Genomic DNA, 19,325 nt, shown 5'->3' with positions numbered 1-19,325 from the left:
GGAAAAAAGCCAAGTGACACGCTGCTTTGAGATGAAACCTCTGGCTGGCTCTAAAAGGAGCGTTGTGACCTTGCTGAACAGCACTGCATAATTTTTAATAGACATTTTTTGCTGGAACTGACACATTCCCAGGCGTGGTTTTACTCTGCTATCATTTTTCCAGAGGGAAATGCCACGTTTCATTGGATTTTTTTTTCATCATCCCTACATATACATACCTATAATTACTATATGCATTACAATAGCACTCACAAGCCTTTGATAAGATCCTGGCTCCATTATGTTCGACTCTGTATGTACACCCGGTAAAAAACAGTCCCCTCCCTTGAGCTCTTCAAGTCAAAATAAAGCAGGCAGAGAAAGGTGTTGAGACAAGAGCAAATTACCTCTCATTTTATGGCTTGAAAAATACGACTTGGAAAGGCTAAGTCACTGCATGAGGTCAGGAAGGGAATCTCCAGCAGCAAAGAGAACTCAAGAAAAACAATGTCCCAAAGCTTAACTAAGGGTTGTAGGATTTGCCTCCTTCCCCTGGCAGTGTGTCCCCATCCCAGGTTGCTTCTGCTCCTGGGAAGAGGCAGAGTTAAGGGCAGAGTTAAGCTCGGTACCAAAACATCAGAGATGAGTTATGTGCAAAACACCCTTAATGGGGAACAGAAATTCGGGGAGGGAGCTGTGTGTGGAATTTGCAAAGCTTAATGCATACCCCAGCCCTCTGAAATAGAAGCACTTTGTTACTCCTGTGCCCTTGTGTGCACAGGGCACACGGAGCCAGACAGACGCGTGCCCACAGGCACGTGGGTGCCCAGCTTTGCTCCTTTAATTACACCTCCTACGGGTGAGAAAGATAAGCCCAAATGGAGTGACTGCATGAAGGGAGGAAGCCTATAAGTTATTCATAAGTTCAGGCTCAAGCTCCTCTCTTGCTTTCACTCCATGACACCTTCAAAACATATTATTCATCTATTTTTTTTTCCCCTCCTCTGGGAAGAGAGATGGTAATTGTAGTAAATATATCACTGCCAAGTCATCCTCGCAGCCTCCGAGCCTGCACGCTGCTGGGGTAGGGAATCTGAGGCAGTAGCCACTTGAGACATTTTGGGATGCCCAGGCTCCGTGAAGGACACCCTCATGCTGCTGTGGGGATCGTGGCAAACCTCCATCCAGCCCATCACCGAGAGACACTTACTTACCACCCCTGGCTCTTGCAGGAGGCAACCCCCCGCCCTCCATCAGCTCAAACCCTACCTCTCCCATCACCTACACCCTGTTTTGGATGGAAGCCCCACAATCCCCATGGAGCATTTGCAAAGAGACTTTCCTACATCCCCACTAAGCTCAGGTTTGGACCACTGATTCCCTTGGGTTGCTGCATCCCCTTTCCCCCCCTCTCCCAGCCTGATGGCATTTGGGGCTCTGTTCCTAGCTCATAGGAAGAAAAAAAACCCCAAAAAGCCAGGAGTCACTGGCAGCCCTCTCTGCAGAGAGCCTCAGGAAACAAGAGCCACAGCACAGAGGTTTTGTTTGCCCTCTCAAGGCTGTTCCAGACAGAATAAAGCACCTAATGCCACTGCCAACTGAAGCGGCTCTCCTTGAGCTCGAGAGGTTAGTTCTTCCGAATGCAGCCACACGGAGCCTCGGCTCGGCCCCATAGCACAGAGGATTTGTTGTACTCCAGTGCCAAAATAACCCTGAAAGCAACATCTATGGTCACACCAGGGAGGGGAGGGCTCAGGCAAGGCGCCTGGGAGAAGACAGCCGGGGCATGGATTTTATTTGTCCTCAATTCCCAGGGAGGTCATTTACTGCAGTGCCCCTGGCACTTCCCCAGCCCTTTCTAGCACATTTGATTCTTGTGAGTTTTCTTAATCTCATCTCCTTCATTGGTTATTGCTCCTTCAGTGCTGAACTCAGCAAGATCGCTTCTGTTTAGAGAAAGATTAGCGCTGAGTACATTAACCGTGGTAATGCCACGCACTAAAGGGCACTGGGTCAGCACCCCGGCTCCAAACACCCCATCACACCTTCCCAAAAGGGATGGCTTGTTGCTGGGTCTGCTTTTGGCTCATGTCTGGTGCAGGCCAGCCTCAGGAGAGCACAGTGCAAGGAAGCCCTTGGAGATAAACACCCCACAGGAAGCAGCAGCTCCACCTTGTTCCCTGTTAAACTTGGACACGATGACCCTTATGGGTCCCATCCAATTCAAGCTACTCTACAGTTCTGGGGTGGGAAATTAAGGTGCTGGGGGACGTGTGAACTTCACAGCAGAAAGAAAGGGAGGATGGAGAAGGGGTTGGCACAAGCATGCAATGTGCCCAATCAGGCAGGGGACAGCGGGAGCCACCCAGCTCTGATGTACACCTTCCCATGCTGGGTTGGTGCCCAAACTTCTCAAAGCTGCAAGCTCAGAGGGAGCAGTGCCCTGCACCCCTGCACCCCACATCCTCAGCCTAAGGCACAACCACCAGCTCTCCCCATCTCAACCACGTTGCAAAGCAGAAGCCAAACAACGGGGTTCACCCTGGCAAAGGTGGGAAGAGCCTCTGGAGAGGTGCTCAGTGGTCACAGTCTGCTTGGTCCCACCATCCCCTTAATTTATTCCTTTCCCCAGACCAGATTCCTCCTTAGTCCAACGATTTTGCAGTGACTTTCCAGCATCCACCCTCCGTGCTGTCCCCTTCCCAAGCGGGCTCTTATCGCAGCTCACCGCCCCCATCCCTGCTTGCCACTTGATTAGATGTCTATTTACCTATGGATTACAAGGAGGCAACAAGTCCACCCGGGGAAGAGGCACTGTTGCATGGGCAAAGACTCTGCAAACAGATGGCTTGAGGAGATAGGGGATGTTTGCTACCTCGTTCGTGCTTCTGGGCTTGAGGGTGACACAGCCCTGGCACATCCTTACGCTCAGTTTTTAACTCATCAAGCTCTCTGCCACCCTGAGTGATGACAAAGGCTCAGTCAGCTGCCTGGACCTCTCCTGGAAGGCAATGCAAGGCATACTATTTTTCAGAGACAAGGCCTCTGAGGGCAGGTTTTGTGTTTCCAATCATCTTCTCACAACTGACCACCAGGTATTTCTTTCTCTCCTCCAGCCCCTGTGAAGTTAGTGGCCAGGGCTCAGCAGACTCCTGCCAGTCCAGTTTGACTCACGGGCAGCCACCTCCATGTCCCACATGATCTCACCTTGAGCAAACTCCTCAGGGCTTGGGAACACACAGAAAACCACCTGATGCTATTTACTGGCCAATATTCTCAATTCTGGAAGGGTCAGTCTCAGGGGCAGAGGAGGTGATGGCTCTGCTACAGTGCTCAAACACACCCAGCACCTATTTTGCTTACCATAGTCGGTGTGACACCTCTGAATCCAACCCAGCCTCTAATTACCAGTCGATCCTTGGCAGGCCTCAAACATGAGAGCCTTTGTACTGCACAAAAAAGCAAAGGGAAAAATAAATGTGCACATTACAAAACACTTTCTGTGATGAAAGTGCCATTTGAGACCCTGCAGACTGTCTGGGGAATTTTTTCCCCCGTTTAATTCACGTTTCCCACTTCCCAGCTGCCAAAAGAGAAAGGCAGGTAAGTCAGCCCTGGGAGGAACGACGTTCATTTTCCCCAAATAACCCACATTTGCAATTTTAGCTTCTTCTGCTCACCCCAAATTAATTGCATTCCCCACTTGCTCCTTTTCCTTCCCCCCCCCCCCCCATTCCCCAACCTTTGAAGGCTTGTGGTGTTATGCAGCAGGCTCAAAGCACATTCAAGATTAGTTCTGTAACCTGCCTGGCAGAGTCAGAAAATTGAACATGCTTGAGAAAAAGAAGGGAAGGGGAATAAAAAGAAAAGATAAAGAAAGAGCCAGCTCTTGTCAAGAGCGTGGTAGTACAAGGAAGTAATTTTTCTCTCCCCATTTCAGTTGGACGTCGCTGTTTACGTCCGTGCGAGTCGCTGCATCCTTTCTTCTCCCTCGTGCAGCTGTAGCACCAGCAAATTGGAAAGGGGAGGCACAGAGAGGGGGGGGTGAGGAAGAAAATGCAACAGCAATTGAAATTGGATCCCATTGAATTTTCAATTGGGCATCAAAATATATCCATCTTCCAGCCTGGGAGTGGATGGATGTGGGAGTGGATGGAGGAAGCTGGGAATGGTCGGTTCTGAGTAGTTACAGCGTGTGTGTAGGGGGGGAATCATTGCAATAATTAGCAGTTGCTACCAGAACATTCAGGGAAATTAAATGCTGAATGTTGTTTATTAAACAGCTCTTTATTTTCAGTTTAGGGTGTCTGGGATGAAATTAGGTGGCAAACCTAATTCTGTGAAACACACAGCATCACTGAATGACTGAGAGAGCCTGGGATCATTAAGGTGGTTTGAGCCCCCTCTGTTTCTTTCCCCATTTCTGCCTTTCCTTGCTGTTTTCCTTCCTCCTTCCTGAGGAGGCTGCAGTTGAAAGGGAAGGAAAGGGGCTCTCACTCTGCTCTGGAACCACAGGAGGAAGAAAGACAGTCTCTGCCCTCAGATCTCACCACAGGCACTGCAGCAGTGCTGTGGGATGCTGGTGCTGGAGCAGAGCAACTGCATGGGACTAGAGAATCATACAATAGTTTTGGTTGGAAGAGAGCTTTAATCTCCTGGAGTCCCAGCCCTTCCCTCACCTGCCAAGCCCACCACTAACCCATGGCCTCAGCACCTCAGCTCCACAGCTTTGGGATCCCTCCAGGGCTGGGCACTGCCCCAGCTCCCTGGGCAGCCTGGCACAGGGGCTGACACCCCTCTCAGGGAAACAGTTCTGCCTCAGCTCCAGCCTCAGCCTCCCCTGGGGCAACTTGAGCCCATTTCCTCTTGTTTCATCACTAGTTGTTATTACTGATACAAGCCAAGACACCAAGTTGGGATGGGAGATCCAGCAACTAGAGGGTCACCTTTTATCAAGTGCAGCCTCCTAAAGCTTTCAAGTTCTGGGGCTTTTCACTAATTTCCTTGGAAAGATGACACACAGCCCACCCACAACCCCACACCTGGCACATATGTGACTTGCTGCTTTCCTCAGCACCACCAAAGGCCACATCAAATGGCTGGGTAACACAGGAGAGATCCAGAGAACAGCCAACAGGTCTGAACCTTGCAACAGCAAAGCATCTGCTAGGAAAAGCTTTTACACAACCCATGTATAGACAAAAGGAGATTCTGGAAACTCATATTTAGGAAGGAATATTAATTTCTCAGCTTAGCAGATATTTTCTGACATGGTTCTCAGCTTTGCAAAATAAGACAGAGAAAAAATACCACCATAGACCCACATAAGCATCAGAAAAGTACAGCTCCCAGCCTGCTGGAGGTTATTCCCAGCCACCCCACGTCTGAGACACGGTTTGAATGAGGGCATTGCTCCTGGTAGAGCACTGAGAAAGAAGGGTGGGATGCCACTGGGGAAAGGAGACGGGATGGGGGAAGTTCACATCCTTCCTCTGCTTCTACCTGCTCTGCCCCAGCTGCTAGAGCAGAATGTAAGCAGGCATGGATTGACTGAAGGAGGAGAGATGAAGTTCTAAGGAGATGGAAGTGCCTCTGTGTATATGCACACGATTTAGATATCTCAAAAGATTTCACACTGCATTTCACAGAATTCACATTTCCAAGCTTCTCCCTCAGCAATGCAAGAGACAAGCACAAATAAGACAGGTCAAAAGCCTCATAAGCTTGAGACATCTCCAGGTTTGCAAAAATCACATTCAAAAGCTTCCAGTTCTGGATTAAGCAGGGTTACCCAATGCCAGTCAGACGAAGCCACGCTCCTCAAACTCCCTGTGTGGGCAACTTTGCACCTCACAGATGCAGAACAAACCACCTTCAATGTTTTGAAAACAGATTTATGCCCTTCAAGACACTCATCATCTTATAATCAGAAAACAACCTCAACCTACCATGCAGAAGTCCAGCAGGGGTAGGAGAGTCTCTGTGCCTTCAAGCCAGCCTGGTCCTGCCTGCAAGAGAAGAGGATGCTCACTCACACACAGTGCAGAGAATTCAGTTGTTTCTTGCTGGTTTAATGACTGGGGAAGCAAAGAAAACAATTTCACAGAATAGTAGGGGTTGGAAGGGCCCTGCAGAGCTCATCCAGCCCACCCCCCTGCTACAGCATGTTCCCCTCAATCAGGGGGCACAGGAACATGTCCAGGCAGGTTTGGAAACCTCCTGAAAAGGAGCCTCCACACCCTCCCTGGGGCATTGTTATGAGTAGAACAAAATGGTTTAAGGAGACACACAGAAACCTTCCCCATTGCACAGGTTAATCCTGAGCTGGAAAACCCCACAGCAATTTTAGGGTGGGGTAAACTGTTCTCAAACACTGAGTGTCCTCAGCCTGCATCAGGATCTGTACACAAGGATGCAGGAGAAATGCCTGGCTGCACAGACAAGCAGAGCAGGGAATTCAGGCTGTGCCCCAGTGAAAACAGGGGCCCAAAACAATTATAACTATAGGGAAAAATACAGACTCACTATTAAACATGGAGCTAAAGTAACACCACAGCTTATTGACAACTCTACCACATCCCTCTGTGCTAACTTGACTTATCATGCCTATTAACACCCTGCTATTCACCACCTCTGCTTTGCAGTAAAGTCAACTTCCAGCACTGAAAGAAACAAACCCCGACCAACCAACCTAAAACAAACCCCCACAATGAAGCAAGCATCCAACACAATACAAATAAATTGAAACCCCTAGAGGACACTGAGATGTGGCCTTTTTGTTTTGCTGCATTTTCCAAGGTGCTGTTTAAACACAGACAGTGGAAGGTGCATAAATACGTCAGCTCAGCCCCTCTGGCCTGCTGAAGCGTTGGCAGAGCAGATAGATCGACAGGAGCCAGGATAATTATCCCTCTGTCTCTGTCAAGCAGTGTGGCTGCAGCCTGCTGCTGGGGTTATGCTCCTCAACAGCTTCCCCCAGCCCCACACAATGGGCTTTCAGCCCTAACCTTGTCAATACTAGAGTGGGAGGGATGTGAAATTACCAGGTGAGATGCTCTCTCATTCCCTTCTTCAATCATCTGCTGGGGGTGTGTGTGTCAAAGTTGAGCTACCTCAGCCCCCATATCTCCAAGGTGTGGGTTCTCTAACCACACAGCTGCTGCACAAACACATCTCACTCCCAGTAGTACAACATCTAGGCAAGAACCAAGCAGAAGTTTCCAGCTAGGAGGGGTCTTTGCTTTCTTTTGCTGCCCAAGGTAGAGGGTGGCACAGCATGTGGCAGCTCATACCCTGATATCTCAAGGGATGCAACATGGATTAGCTCCAGGGAAGGCTTACCTGCATGGCACCTAGACAGAGAACACAGCACAGCAATTTCCTCCCCTGAGCATTGTCTTGACTGGTATTTCTCCCACAAAACGTGCAGCCAAAGCTCTGTGCTCTGCAGGGACACTTCATGGGAAAGCACAGCCTTGGGCACGCTTCAAAATGAGCAGGGGACTGGGAGCAAGGGGCAAGGGCCTCTTCCTGCACCTTGCACATCCACCTTCCCCTTGCTTCACCCTAGAACCCCCCCAGCCACACATCCAATAGCTTGAGCCACAGATCTTATTAGCTCCCAGGCTGGCAGCTCGTGTACAAGCACAAGTGGGGTCAAAATTTCCTCCTGAGCCGTGGTTTGACCAGAAGAAGCAGAGCAAGTGGATGAAAACCTCAGTGACATGCTGCAGCACACACCACCAGGTCTGGCCAAAGCTTCCAAAGCAACTTGCCACAAGCAGAGGCATTAGCACCTAAAATCCTTCTCCTCTTTTGAAAGGGCCAGGTCTTGAGACAGCAAATGGAAGAGATCAACTCAATCATGAGCAAAGCTCCACCTGAACACAGCTCAGGACAGCAAAAATAGTTATTTCTCCTTCCAGACAGCACCCATTCCTCTCAAAGAACTTCAGTCTTCCTTCTTATCTGAGGTGGCTCATCAGCCCCTACTACCACCTGGGAGGCAACTAATCTGTCCCAGGCAGGGCAAAACCCAACTCCTGTGAGCAGCATCTCATGGCCAAAGCAGCTGTGGTTATTGATAAACTCCCAGGCTTTTTCAGCAACCAGGAATCAGCAGCCCTTGCTTTCTCTGAGTTTCTGCTGCAGATCTGGGTTTCTTCAGCTCTTTCCCCCGGTGACTGCACAGCTTTACAGACATTAAACCAGGTGTAGCAGCATAGCAATTGCTCCTTGAGTTACCCCTTAGCCAAAAAAGAGCCCTTGGTGTCTCCAGGTACCAGCTGAAGGCAAATTCTCCCCACATGGTCCTGAAGCACCTGGGGAATCAGCCCACCCACAGCATGCAGAGTTTTGGGCTCTGAGAGGGGTTAACAAAATGGAAAGGACCACAGTGCTTTGGGACATCCCTGGGAGAGACACAGTGGGAGATTCACACCCCACTGGAGCATGTAGGAGGGAAGATCACCCACTGCTGAGCTGCCATCCACGACCCCAGCCTTTGCTGATTCCATCTAACACGATAACACTCATCATAATAAATACTGTTAAAAGATAAAGTCTCTCTAGAGACTTCCAATCTCGGGCACAGGTGTTGAGGCTCTAGTAACTGGGTGACTCATTCATTAGAGGCAATGCAATTTAAAATCTATTTCATTTTTTAACACACAAAGCTTTTTCCTCCCCCCACCTCCCTTTTCTGGTTCAAGCCCAGCAGTAGCCAGGCTCCCTCTGTGCTTAGCAGGACTGTTTCTGTGGTGGAAGAACACGCCACAGACCTCCCCCTCTCCCGTGCCCTGAATCATGATGGCTTTTTAAATCTCCCCTTGCTTTTGCATGGCCCTTCTAAGGTTTTTCTTTCTCTTCTCCTGCATTAATATTAAAAAATAACTAAAAAAGGGAAGTTGGGGAATAAAAAACCCTGGAAAAGAGCTACAAGGATAGATTAGGTGATAAAAAACCAGCTCAGCTGAAGGGCACTCAGAAAACTCTTTAGTCTGAGGGGCTGAGAAGAGGGAGGGCCAGTTTGATGAAAGGAGAAAATGCCAGGTGATTTCTCCTAGCAGGGCAAAAACAAAGCAATAACCAACAACCAAAAGTTGAAGACAGACAAATTAAATACAGCCCAAATGTTTGGCAGCGAGGGTGATTAACCTTTAAAATCCACTACCAAAGGCAGCCCCGGATTCAGCATCTCCCGGGATCCTTAAATCAACCCACAACACCTTCTTGGAAGATTTATGTTTGACAAACACAAAATCCTAGGCTCAGGAAAAGAGCTGTCTAATGACTTTCTGGGGCCTGTTTATGTGATCTAAAAGTCCCTTCTGGGCCTGAATTCGTTGTGCCGCTGCAGCCGATCCTCAATCGATCATGGGAAGCACAAGCCTGCAAACGGCCGACCCTGCAACCAGCCCCCAAAGTCTGGCACTGAAACTGCTCCCTCTGCTTGCCACCATCTCCTGCCTGAAATTCAAGCAGAACCATACTCAGGGAAGTGGTTGGACTTGATGATCTGAAAGGTCTTTCCCAACCATGATGATTCTATGAAACCCTCCCTCTTTGCCTTCTCCTCCTTGCCCCTTTGCACTTGGCTTTTGGTGAGTGTAAAGCACAAAAAGGAGAGATTATTCTGGAGAAGTTGCATCTGGCTCCAATTTCACACATCCTAACAAGAAACAAATCGACCCCAAGTTGCTGTTCTGGCTTTGCCAGGTGCTCAAATGCTGTTTGAATGCAAGTGGCTCTGTGCTGTTTGGTGTGGATGGGTTACCAGAGCAGGTTGTCCTGATCCTTAGGCAGAACAAGCAATGACAGAAAACCACTTTAGAGTGGTGTAATTGCAACCAACGTGGAAGCTTTGCATACACAGACCTACTGGCAGAGAGAGAAATCCTGCTTCTAGCCAGCAATATTAGAGAGGCAAACATTCTGAGTGCCAAGGTCTGCTGTGCCTCCTTCTCTCTGCCTTTCCTCTCCAAGATGATGCCCTTCATTTGCTCTTGCCCTGAGCTCTCATGCTCAGTGATTACCAGAAGTCACTGGAGGTGAGCTTGATGTAGCTTAGCTCGTGGTTGGCGTGCACCATCCCAAAAGCACCAGCTGCACAGCCTCAAGAGGTGGCTACAGGGTGAAGGATGGTGCCCAGCACACGTTGCACAGTGGCAGCGTTGGGTCAGGTGAGTTTCAAACACTCAAGCACAAAGAGGCAGGAAGGATGTGTGTGGTTCTCACCTGCACATTAAGCTAATGCATGCAAACAGTGCAGCCCAGCATCACCCTCCTCTTCAGATTCCCTTTCACTGCTGATTTGTGTTAGCAACCACTTCTAGCACAGCCCTGGTTGCATCCTCCCCCCCACCCCCAACACACTTCTCTCCCTTTCTGCTTCAAGATGTTGCCCTTCATTTGTTCTGGGTTCATTTGCTCTTCCAGCAAAGGATTTCCCAGCACTGACAGTATTTAGCAGCAAAGCACACAGTTCAACAAATGTCTTCTCCCAGTCTGGGCTTCCCCCAAGAATTTCCCACCTATCTCAGCTCTCCACCACCGTTGACCCAGAGCTGGATTTGCATGCACTCAAGGCGTGCAGAGAGTGGAAGTGTGGAGATTTAGCCTTTGCCTGTCTGGCCTGCACAGCACAAGCAGCAAACAAACAATAGCCTGGAATTTAATGGCTCCTTCACCCTGTACTGGGGCTGGAATCTCACCAGCAGCATCTTCCCTCCCCACCAGTCCCGTTAACCCCGGGTGGCGAACGCCTTTCTCTACCTCAGGCTTACTTCTGCTGGCTCTGCCTCTGCCAGCAGCTCTGCTTCTTTAACAGGACCCCACCACTCTGATTTCTACTAGGCAAACACTCCCTGCTCTTGCTCCTGGCACCTGGAAGCCCAGGAGGAAAGCAGGAACAATGCTTTCTCCATCACAAGCTAGGAGGGGGCTGCAGTTACCCAGGGAAGAGCTGGATGAGGGCCTGAAGTCAGCAGCATCCCTCTGAGCCAAGCAAGATCAGAAACTGTGCTTTTGGAGGGCTACCAACAGATCTGTTGTGCCTTGTCCCAAGCTGACTATTGTTTATCCACAGCTTGACTTCCAACAATGTCACAAGCTGCCCGTGGTGGCACCGAAACACTTTGGTTTCTCTGGTGTGACTGTTAATGCACCCACCGTACCCAGTGAGCTCCAAAAAGCATCCAGCCTGCATTCCCCTTCAGCTGCAGACTCATCCTTTGCACCAGGGGATGTGACTTTTGTCCCCCATGGGAACCACAGGCCAAGGCAATCTGGAAGCAACACCTGACTCCTGCCTGTTTTGAGCAGCTTTCAGGCAGTTTTCTGGCCCTGAAAAGACAGGTGAGGATTTGGCTGCTACAGCATGTGATCACACACAGGGGGGAAGAAACCAACAGGTTTCCTTGTCCTCTTTTTCCCAACCCAGCCCTAGGGTGGAGGAACAAGATGACTCTGCAGAGAGACAGAATTCCACCATGGAACATCCAAGAAGCAGGCAGGACCACACCAACCCCATGCAACGCTAGAGGCTTGGGGACATGTAGCTGGGAAGCTGCCTGGAGGGAAAGGACCTGGGCAGGGTTAGTGACAGCAGCTCAACAGGAGCCAGCAGCGTGCCCAGGGGGGCAAGAAGGCCAAGGGCATCCTGGCTGGGATCAGCACTGGGGTGGCAGCAGGAGCAGGGCAGGGATTGTCCCCTGTGCTGGGCCCTGGGGAGGCTGCAGCTCCAGGGCTGTGTCAGTGCTGGGCCCCTCACTCACTGCCACAGGGACACTGAGGGGCTGCAGCGTGGCCAGAGCCGGGCACAGAGCTGGGGAAGGGGCTGGAGCACAAGGGGCTGGGGAGGGGCTGAGGGAATGGGGGTGTTGAGCCTGGAGAAGAGGAGCCTGAGGGCAGCCAGCAGCACTCTCTGCAGCTCCCTGACTGAAGGCTGCAGGGAGCTGGGGGTCTGGCTCTGCTCCCAAGTAACAAGTGATAGGACAAGAGGAAAAGGTCTCAGGTTGCCCCAGGGGAGGTTGAGGTTGGAGCTGAGGCAGAACTGTTTCCCTGAGAGGGGTGTCAGCCCTGTGCCAGGCTGCCCAGGGAGCTGGGGCAGTGCCCAGCCCTGGAGGGATCCCAAAGCCGTGGAGCTGAGGTGCTGAGGCCATGGGGTGGTGCTGGGCTGGGCAGGGTGAGGGGAGGGCTGGGACTGCAGCAGCTTCAAGCTCTTTCCCAACCCAAATGACTGTGTGATGCCATGATGCTGTAGGAAGCCTGGCACTCACTTTGGCAGGAGGAGGAGGGAGGGGAGCCGAGTGCTAGAGCCATTCACCAGCCGCCTGCTGAACGTACCGAAGGGGTAAATTAAATGCATTCATCTCCCCGCACCTCCCAATGGGAACGTTTTCACCCCACAACGCAAGTTCCTGACAATCAGCCTAATTTACTTCAACAATAAATGAAACAGGGAAGTTTTCTTTTGTAATAGCAAATCAGGGATGAGAGCCACGGTGCTTTTTTGGTGTGTGGATATTTCAGTGGGGTTTTTTGCCAAGCAAACTCCATTCAACTCCTTCTCTTCAAAATAAAACCATTCCCGTATCTATTATTCAGTTGAAATACAGAAGGAGGACACAAGAGACTGTGGAAGTGTGTAGTTTGTTTCTGACGTCTCTGGAATAGTTTTTAGGAAGACAAAACACACAGAGCTTAGGGGTTTGGTGGTCAGGAGCCCAGTGTTCCCATTGCCTCCAGATTGGATAATGTTGCCCATCATTCTGGTGTCTACATGCAGACCTTTGCCTGTGTTGGTTCCCTGGTATTCACACAGAGCAGTGGCTTAAAGGTCCTGCCTACATGTGTGAGATGCAGCTGTGCAGAAAAACCTTGCAGGGAATCTGGTTTCCATGCTGAACCATGAAATCAATGGGACCACAATGCCAAGAGCAAAGCCCAGCCTCGGTTAGGAGGGTCAGTGGGGAAACAATCCTTGTGGGAAGAGGGCAGCTCCTAAAAGGCTGGTTACCCCTTGCTTTAGCCTTGCCTCAGCTACTGAAAGCATCCCTGGGGCTCTGCACCCAACGTCCCTGCACAGCTGCTGACCTGTTCCCTTTCCCTGATCCGCCTTCATCTCCTTCCACATAGTTTAAATACAAACATATGAGACATATCCAGAGCTCTCTTTGTCAATGGAGAGAGACCAGCACCTCCAGAGCACAATTCATCCAACCAGCCTGTCTGAGAGGAGATAAATGGCCTCAGGAGATGCCTATTTCTCTCCACCGACTAGGAGGGAGCCCGAGGCAACCAACCCCGACGTTGACATCCAGCTTTTAGACATGGAAGTCAGAGCAGATTAATCCAACCCATTACTGGGGCCTTTAATTTTTCTGCTGGCTTGATTTACAAGTGCTTGCTCAGCACCTGGAGGTCCAATGCCACAACAGAGTGGACCCAAGGAGTCCTTTCTCCTCCTCCTGCCTTGGATCCTTCCTCTGCCACACACTTCACAGCATTAAACACAGATGAAAGAAGAATGATCCCCTCTGAAAACTTTCCCTTGGCACTTGAAAAAGTGAAACTGTTCAATTAATGTGCATTGTTGCCAGAGTTTTTAACACACTTGGAGATGACAAGCTCTTTCTAAAGGAAGAATGTATCATTATCCTCATTTTGTACGTGGGGAAATGGCTGGGTCATGAATAAAACACAGGTCCAGAGCCATAATCTACTGCTCTGTCCCTGTGAGATATAAATATAGCCCTCAGTGTTCCTTGGTACAACCCCTGTGGCTCTGCCTGACACCAGCACCACTTTCTGCCCAGATACAGCTGTGCCACATCTGCATTCATAGATTCATCTGATGTTGAAGCAGGAGGAAGGTGCCTGTGGGCTGGAGGAGTCTCCTCCAGTTTGGGGAGTGAGACTCAGTGGAGTGACATCCCTGGCACGTGGATCTGAGCCTCTCTGCTTGCAACTTGCCAGCAAACTGCAGATGATCCTGCTCAATGGAGCCTGGTGACCTGGTCTGGATGGTCCAAGCCCATCTCTTCAGGGCTGGACGTGGCTTGGATTCACAGAATCATTTTGGTTGGAAAGGACTGCTGGAGTCCAAGCTCTCCCCTCACCCTGCCAAGCAGCAGGTAGCATGGTGATGGCTTTGCCCAGCACAGCAGAGGCTCTGACACTGCCCATGTGCCTTTTTGCTGTAGCTGCAGGTTGACAGCATCTTGAGGACGGCGTGAGCCCTCCCTCACAGCAGCTCAACACCCTCCTCTGCAGGACAGACCTGCCTGGAGCCCACCCTGCATCACTCTTCCACCCCAACTGGGATCCTCCTGGGGACTGATTAGTCTCGAGACCCCGACTAGTGCTCGTGGGTACATTTCAAGCTGTCTCCCACAGCCTCCACGAGACAAATCCACCACTTAGCTGTTCAGTTTTTGTTAATTGCAGCTATTCTGAAGGCACAGTGGAGCATTTTTTCTTTCTCCAGCACTGTGTGCTGGCAGGTGGATCCCATTAGTGCTGGTGCCTGCTGCTGCTCCCAGCACTGCATCCCTGTCCTCCCAACACCACGATCCCACAGGTGGGAACCACCAGCTGCAAGAGGCTGAGAGGACTTGTCTCCTCCAACAAGCAAAAGCTAGGATCCTCATCTCCTCCTTAACACAGATGCTGCCTTGCTCACACCTTACCCAACCTGTTCACTCAGCTGAAAATTACAGACTAACCTCTCTTCAGCTTGGGAACACACTTCCCTGCTCTGGGTGTAATGAAGTCCAGCTCCATAAAGCAAGTTTCCAGCATCCTGCTGCAGCCATGCATGCAGAGATGGCCCTAAGTGTACACTTAGATCATTTTCCCTGGGTTGTCACCCATCTACCAACAGGCCAGTCAATTAAAACTGCCTGTGCTGCACTCATTTTTCACTCAGCAGCACTTGCTTAGCCAGTAGATAGAGGAGACTGATGTAATGGCTCATCCAAGCCACAGAGCAGCCTGGCTCAGGGCTTGCTTTTAGCTCTGGCTGTCCCTGGGTTGCACAGATCTTCAAGTGGCTCCTGGATGTGGCCAAGAGCTTTATTTTGCTTTTTTTTTTGTTGTTTCCCTAATGTAGACCCACCTTGATTCTTCTGGGAGAAATGTTTAGCAATTCCCAAGGATTTTGGGCTCTTTGCTTCTTCCTTGAGGGCACTACAGCTGAAGGAAGGTAACAAGAGAGTTCTGCAGGCTATTTACAACCTGGAAATGCAGTGATTTATCCCCAGAGGGAATGGAAAAGCCAGTGACATTGCACTGGAAAGCTGAACAGAGCATGCACTCTGCTGTGGGAGCAGCAAAGCCATCCTCTCCTCCTCACCTGCCCCATTTCACACTCAAGGTATCGCTCCTCCCCTGTCCTTTCCCTGCTCCAGTGCTCTTGACACCATCCTCTGTCTCTCCCCACTGGTCTCCTGCAGCATGGCTCTCACTAATCTATGCAAGGGAGCTCCAGCTCGGCTATTGATCACTGTTTGAGGGCTCTCTGTAAACTTTGGTTGTAAAGGTTTCATTAGGCTGCCTCACAGTCATTACATCAAGTAATGGAAAACATCCATCTTCTCCTGCTCCTCTGCAGCAGCCAATGGAAATCGCTCTGAAGAGCGTTAATCAAGCTGTGAAACTCTTTGGCAGCTCATGCCCTGATGAAGAGAAAACCTGCCTGGGTTCAGAGGCCACAGTGTCTCAGGAGGAGTCTCTTCTCCCCCTACCAGAGCTCATTGCATGCATTTTGAGAGGAACCAAGGCTTCTCTCCTCTGCAAGGATTGCTTCAGAGAGCCACAGGCCCTGCAGCCTGGGCCAGGCTGCCATCCCAGCCCACAAGCAAGCAGGGCAGCTCCACAAGCTCCAGGGTATTGTTTGTCCACAGGTTGCTCTGCTTTCCCTATTTACACAAACCCAACCTCGTGGATGTCTCACCCTGTGCAGCTGGATACCAAGGGAATGGGAGAGAGAAGGGATTCAGGCTCCTTTGAGGCTCTGGTGGGGCTGGGAAACTTCTGAAGGCAACACTTGGTGTTTAACCAAAGCAAAACACTTGCTGTCACCATTGTGTCAAGTGGTTGCAAACATCCCCAGCCCTACAGGTTACTTACTCTTTGGTAAGTCCTTGAGGGAGCCCTCCCCTACTGCAGAGCTCCCACATGGCAGCTCCAGAGAAGAACCCCAGAGTTCTTCACAGGGATTCAGCCCAGCTGCAACAGCATCTTCAAATCATGCCAGGGCTTCACAAAAGTTATTAAAACAAAACAGTAATCAAAATAACCAATGTTCTCACATCAAGAGCCCAACAGCTTTCCATCCTAATTCGAGACTCTAGCACCAATGCCAAGCTCAAGGCTGCAGCTCCCAAAGGTCTTCCCACTCCAGGCAAACAGCTTTGGAGGTGAGAAGCCACCGGCCCAACCCAAGCTCAACAAAGCATGGACAGAATACAAGATGATTTGCCTCACAGCGGGTTGCAACTGTTCAGGGAGGAGCAGATTCGAGACTCAACAGCAGCCTCTAGTTTCAAAGGCCAGTACTGTTCTTGCCCCTGGACCCTCCCCAGCACCAGAGGACTTTTTTGCAGACCCTAGAAGTTGTTGCAGTTATCTTGGAAGCAAAGCACCTTTTTGTAGGAGTCCTTTCATGTTATTTTAGCAGCTGCTGTCTTACAGACTGCTGGAGGAAGAGATTAATGCTTTAATTATACCATCTGAAAGCTGGGAGGCTGAGTTTTCACATGGTATACAGCACTGACTTCTGGCACTTGTGGATCTTGAGGGAGTACACACTAAAATCAAGCTGGAATCCAAGTGAGGAATAAAAGTGGGAAAAGAAGTAAGACAGTAATCAGAATAATGTGCTTTTAATGCCCAATATCTCACAACCAGCTGGGGCTGGAAATTAAAGCTTGGTGTTTGTTGCAAGTGGGGGACCTTGTCTTGCAAAGACTTTATCTCTCCCATCTCCAGCTCTGGTCTTGCAGGAGGTATCAGGTGATAAATCTGCCTGCATTTGCTCCACGCTCTGGAGCACGTCTCTAAGCATCTGATCATCCTCCTTCCCCACCCAGGCAGCGCAAGGGCATGTCCAGCTGCCCCTGCAACACAGCCAGCGGTGCCATGGAGGGCTGCTCCCTCCCCAGCATGGGCAAGCAGGACCTAGCAGAGGACAACCAAGCTGGGTATTATTCACCAGTAATGCCTCCATCACACAAGGCAGCTCCTTGGCCCTGGCTGGCTGACGGCACAGCTGGAGCATAACCAAGGCTGGTTCTGCATCCCTGCCATCTCTGCATCCCTGCCAGTTTCCTCTCCATTTTCCTCCTCTCTTCTTCCACTCCTCATTTTTCTCCCTCTGCCTTCATTGTCTCATCACCTCCTAACCTATTTTTCTCTCCTCCTCTCCTCACCATCCCTCTTTCCGCTCCCCCTCCCTCCTACTTAGGAGGAGATCAATGTACTGGGAATGCTGACTAGGGAATTAAATCCAGCCAGCCTGTCTCTTTGAGAGACCTCTCACTAATCAGCTTGGATGGTTTCCTATTCCCCCCCCTTGCACTCGACAGAGAACCTGCGATGAATCCGCCCGGCCCCAGTTCTTGTCAGCCTGCACACAAGGAGGCAAATGTGTCTCTCATCTGCTCTGCACCCTGCTTTTCTTCTCCATTTCTGTATCAAGTAGGTCGGAGGCAACATCAGGACTACCTTGTCTGCTTCTATTTGCTTGCTGAGCTGTGATCTCGACTGGAACGCGGTCTGCGAGCGAGTAATCCCTTCCCCTCAGCTGTGGGGTCCGTCTGTAGCACGTGGGGCTTCTGTATTCCGCCACATCTCTTCTCAGAGCGCAGCTGAGAAGGAGAATGGTGCAAATCGGGCTTTTCAGAGTCCCATTTATCTTCCTCCACACCTTTCAACCGAGGAGTTTTACAGGAATTGCTCTCACAGACGTGCCCTTGTGCCTTCTGCTGTTCGAGAAGGGATGCTCAGCCACAGGCTCCTCCAGAAGCAAGGGCAAGGTAGAGGCAGAGCTGAGCACGGGAACCAGGCAGCTCAGCTCACACAACTCCATCACACAAAGCCCTCCAAACCCAGCCCCAAACTCCAGCTGATTCTGCCTCAGTGACTTAAAGCCAGCCCAGATTTCCATGCCACGGGGTGTTCTGCTGCTCTGGAATCTGCTTGCTTGCCCCTGAACCACAGCTGACAAGTCTCCCTGCCCCTTCCAACTATTTGTTTTCAGAAAGTTCTGAAAAGGTTCAGCTGGGAAATGTGGAAATGTTTCTTTTTTTAAGCTTTCTGTGTTTAACTTGGGCTGTTTGGGCTGAATCAAAGCATCAGCTTGAAGTGCAGTCCCTGCAATGTAGCATCAGAAGCAGCGGTGGATCGGGAGCCTGAGCTGGAAACCTGGCCCATGCTCCAGGATAGATTCCCTTGGGCACAACAGATGGGTAATATTCAACCACAAGAAAACTTTTGGCTTGCTTTGATGAAGCAAATCACCTTGATTCTGCCCACCCAAAGCCTGCTGCAAAGAGCTCACTAGAGCTCTCCAAGCAAAATGATGCTGGGGCACCGAGTCCTCATAAAAAATAATTAAAAACAAAAGTCAATTTCGTAGCATCTACGTGTTCCTTAAGCAGCCAGTCCCATGAGCAGCACAGCTAATGAAGCCTGGCTGCCTATGGATCCGTGTCTCACGGCTCAATTCTCTGATGTCTAATGAGGTGCAAGCTCTGATCAAAGTTTCCCCCCCCCCTCATCGGGGAATTCCCAACAATACACTCAGCTGAGGATCCTCCAAGGCTCCAGCAAAGGATGAGCTCACACTGTCGCCTCTCCTCCTGGGTGGTTTCTCCCCTCCCCACCGAGCTGCCTACACCAAACCTGATCCCTTTTGGGGGCAATTTGGTTGAAAAACCAAGGATCACAGACAGATTCGTGCAGGGGGCCCAAGGGAGCTGCTTTCCCAGAATCTGGCTGCAAAGAGCTTGAGGGAGACTTTCCAACCCACGCTGCTGAATGCAAGGTGGGCACTTGGGCTGAAACGTAGATGTTGCAGGCAGCAGGGCAGAGCCCTTCTAATGATAAACCCAGCATCTCATGGCACAGCGTTTGCTTCTCTCCCAGGAGCCAGGGGCAGCAGGAAAGCTGTAGAGTAGGACACAGAAAATGATTTGAGATGTGTGGGTGGAGAAGAGATAAGTTACACGAGAGAAGAGATGTTGTTTGGTCCGAGGGGAGGCAGATGAGGAGCGGTAGGAGCTCACCAGCTGCTGGTTCTTTCTTATAATAGAGCAACACAACTGATGCAGAAGTAATTTCCT

The sequence above is a fragment of the Colius striatus genome, chromosome 23, assembly GCF_028858725.1.
Source record: "Colius striatus isolate bColStr4 chromosome 23, bColStr4.1.hap1, whole genome shotgun sequence".
NCBI classification, from domain to species: domain Eukaryota; kingdom Metazoa; phylum Chordata; class Aves; order Coliiformes; family Coliidae; genus Colius; species Colius striatus.
This window is presented reverse-complemented; position numbering follows the sequence as displayed.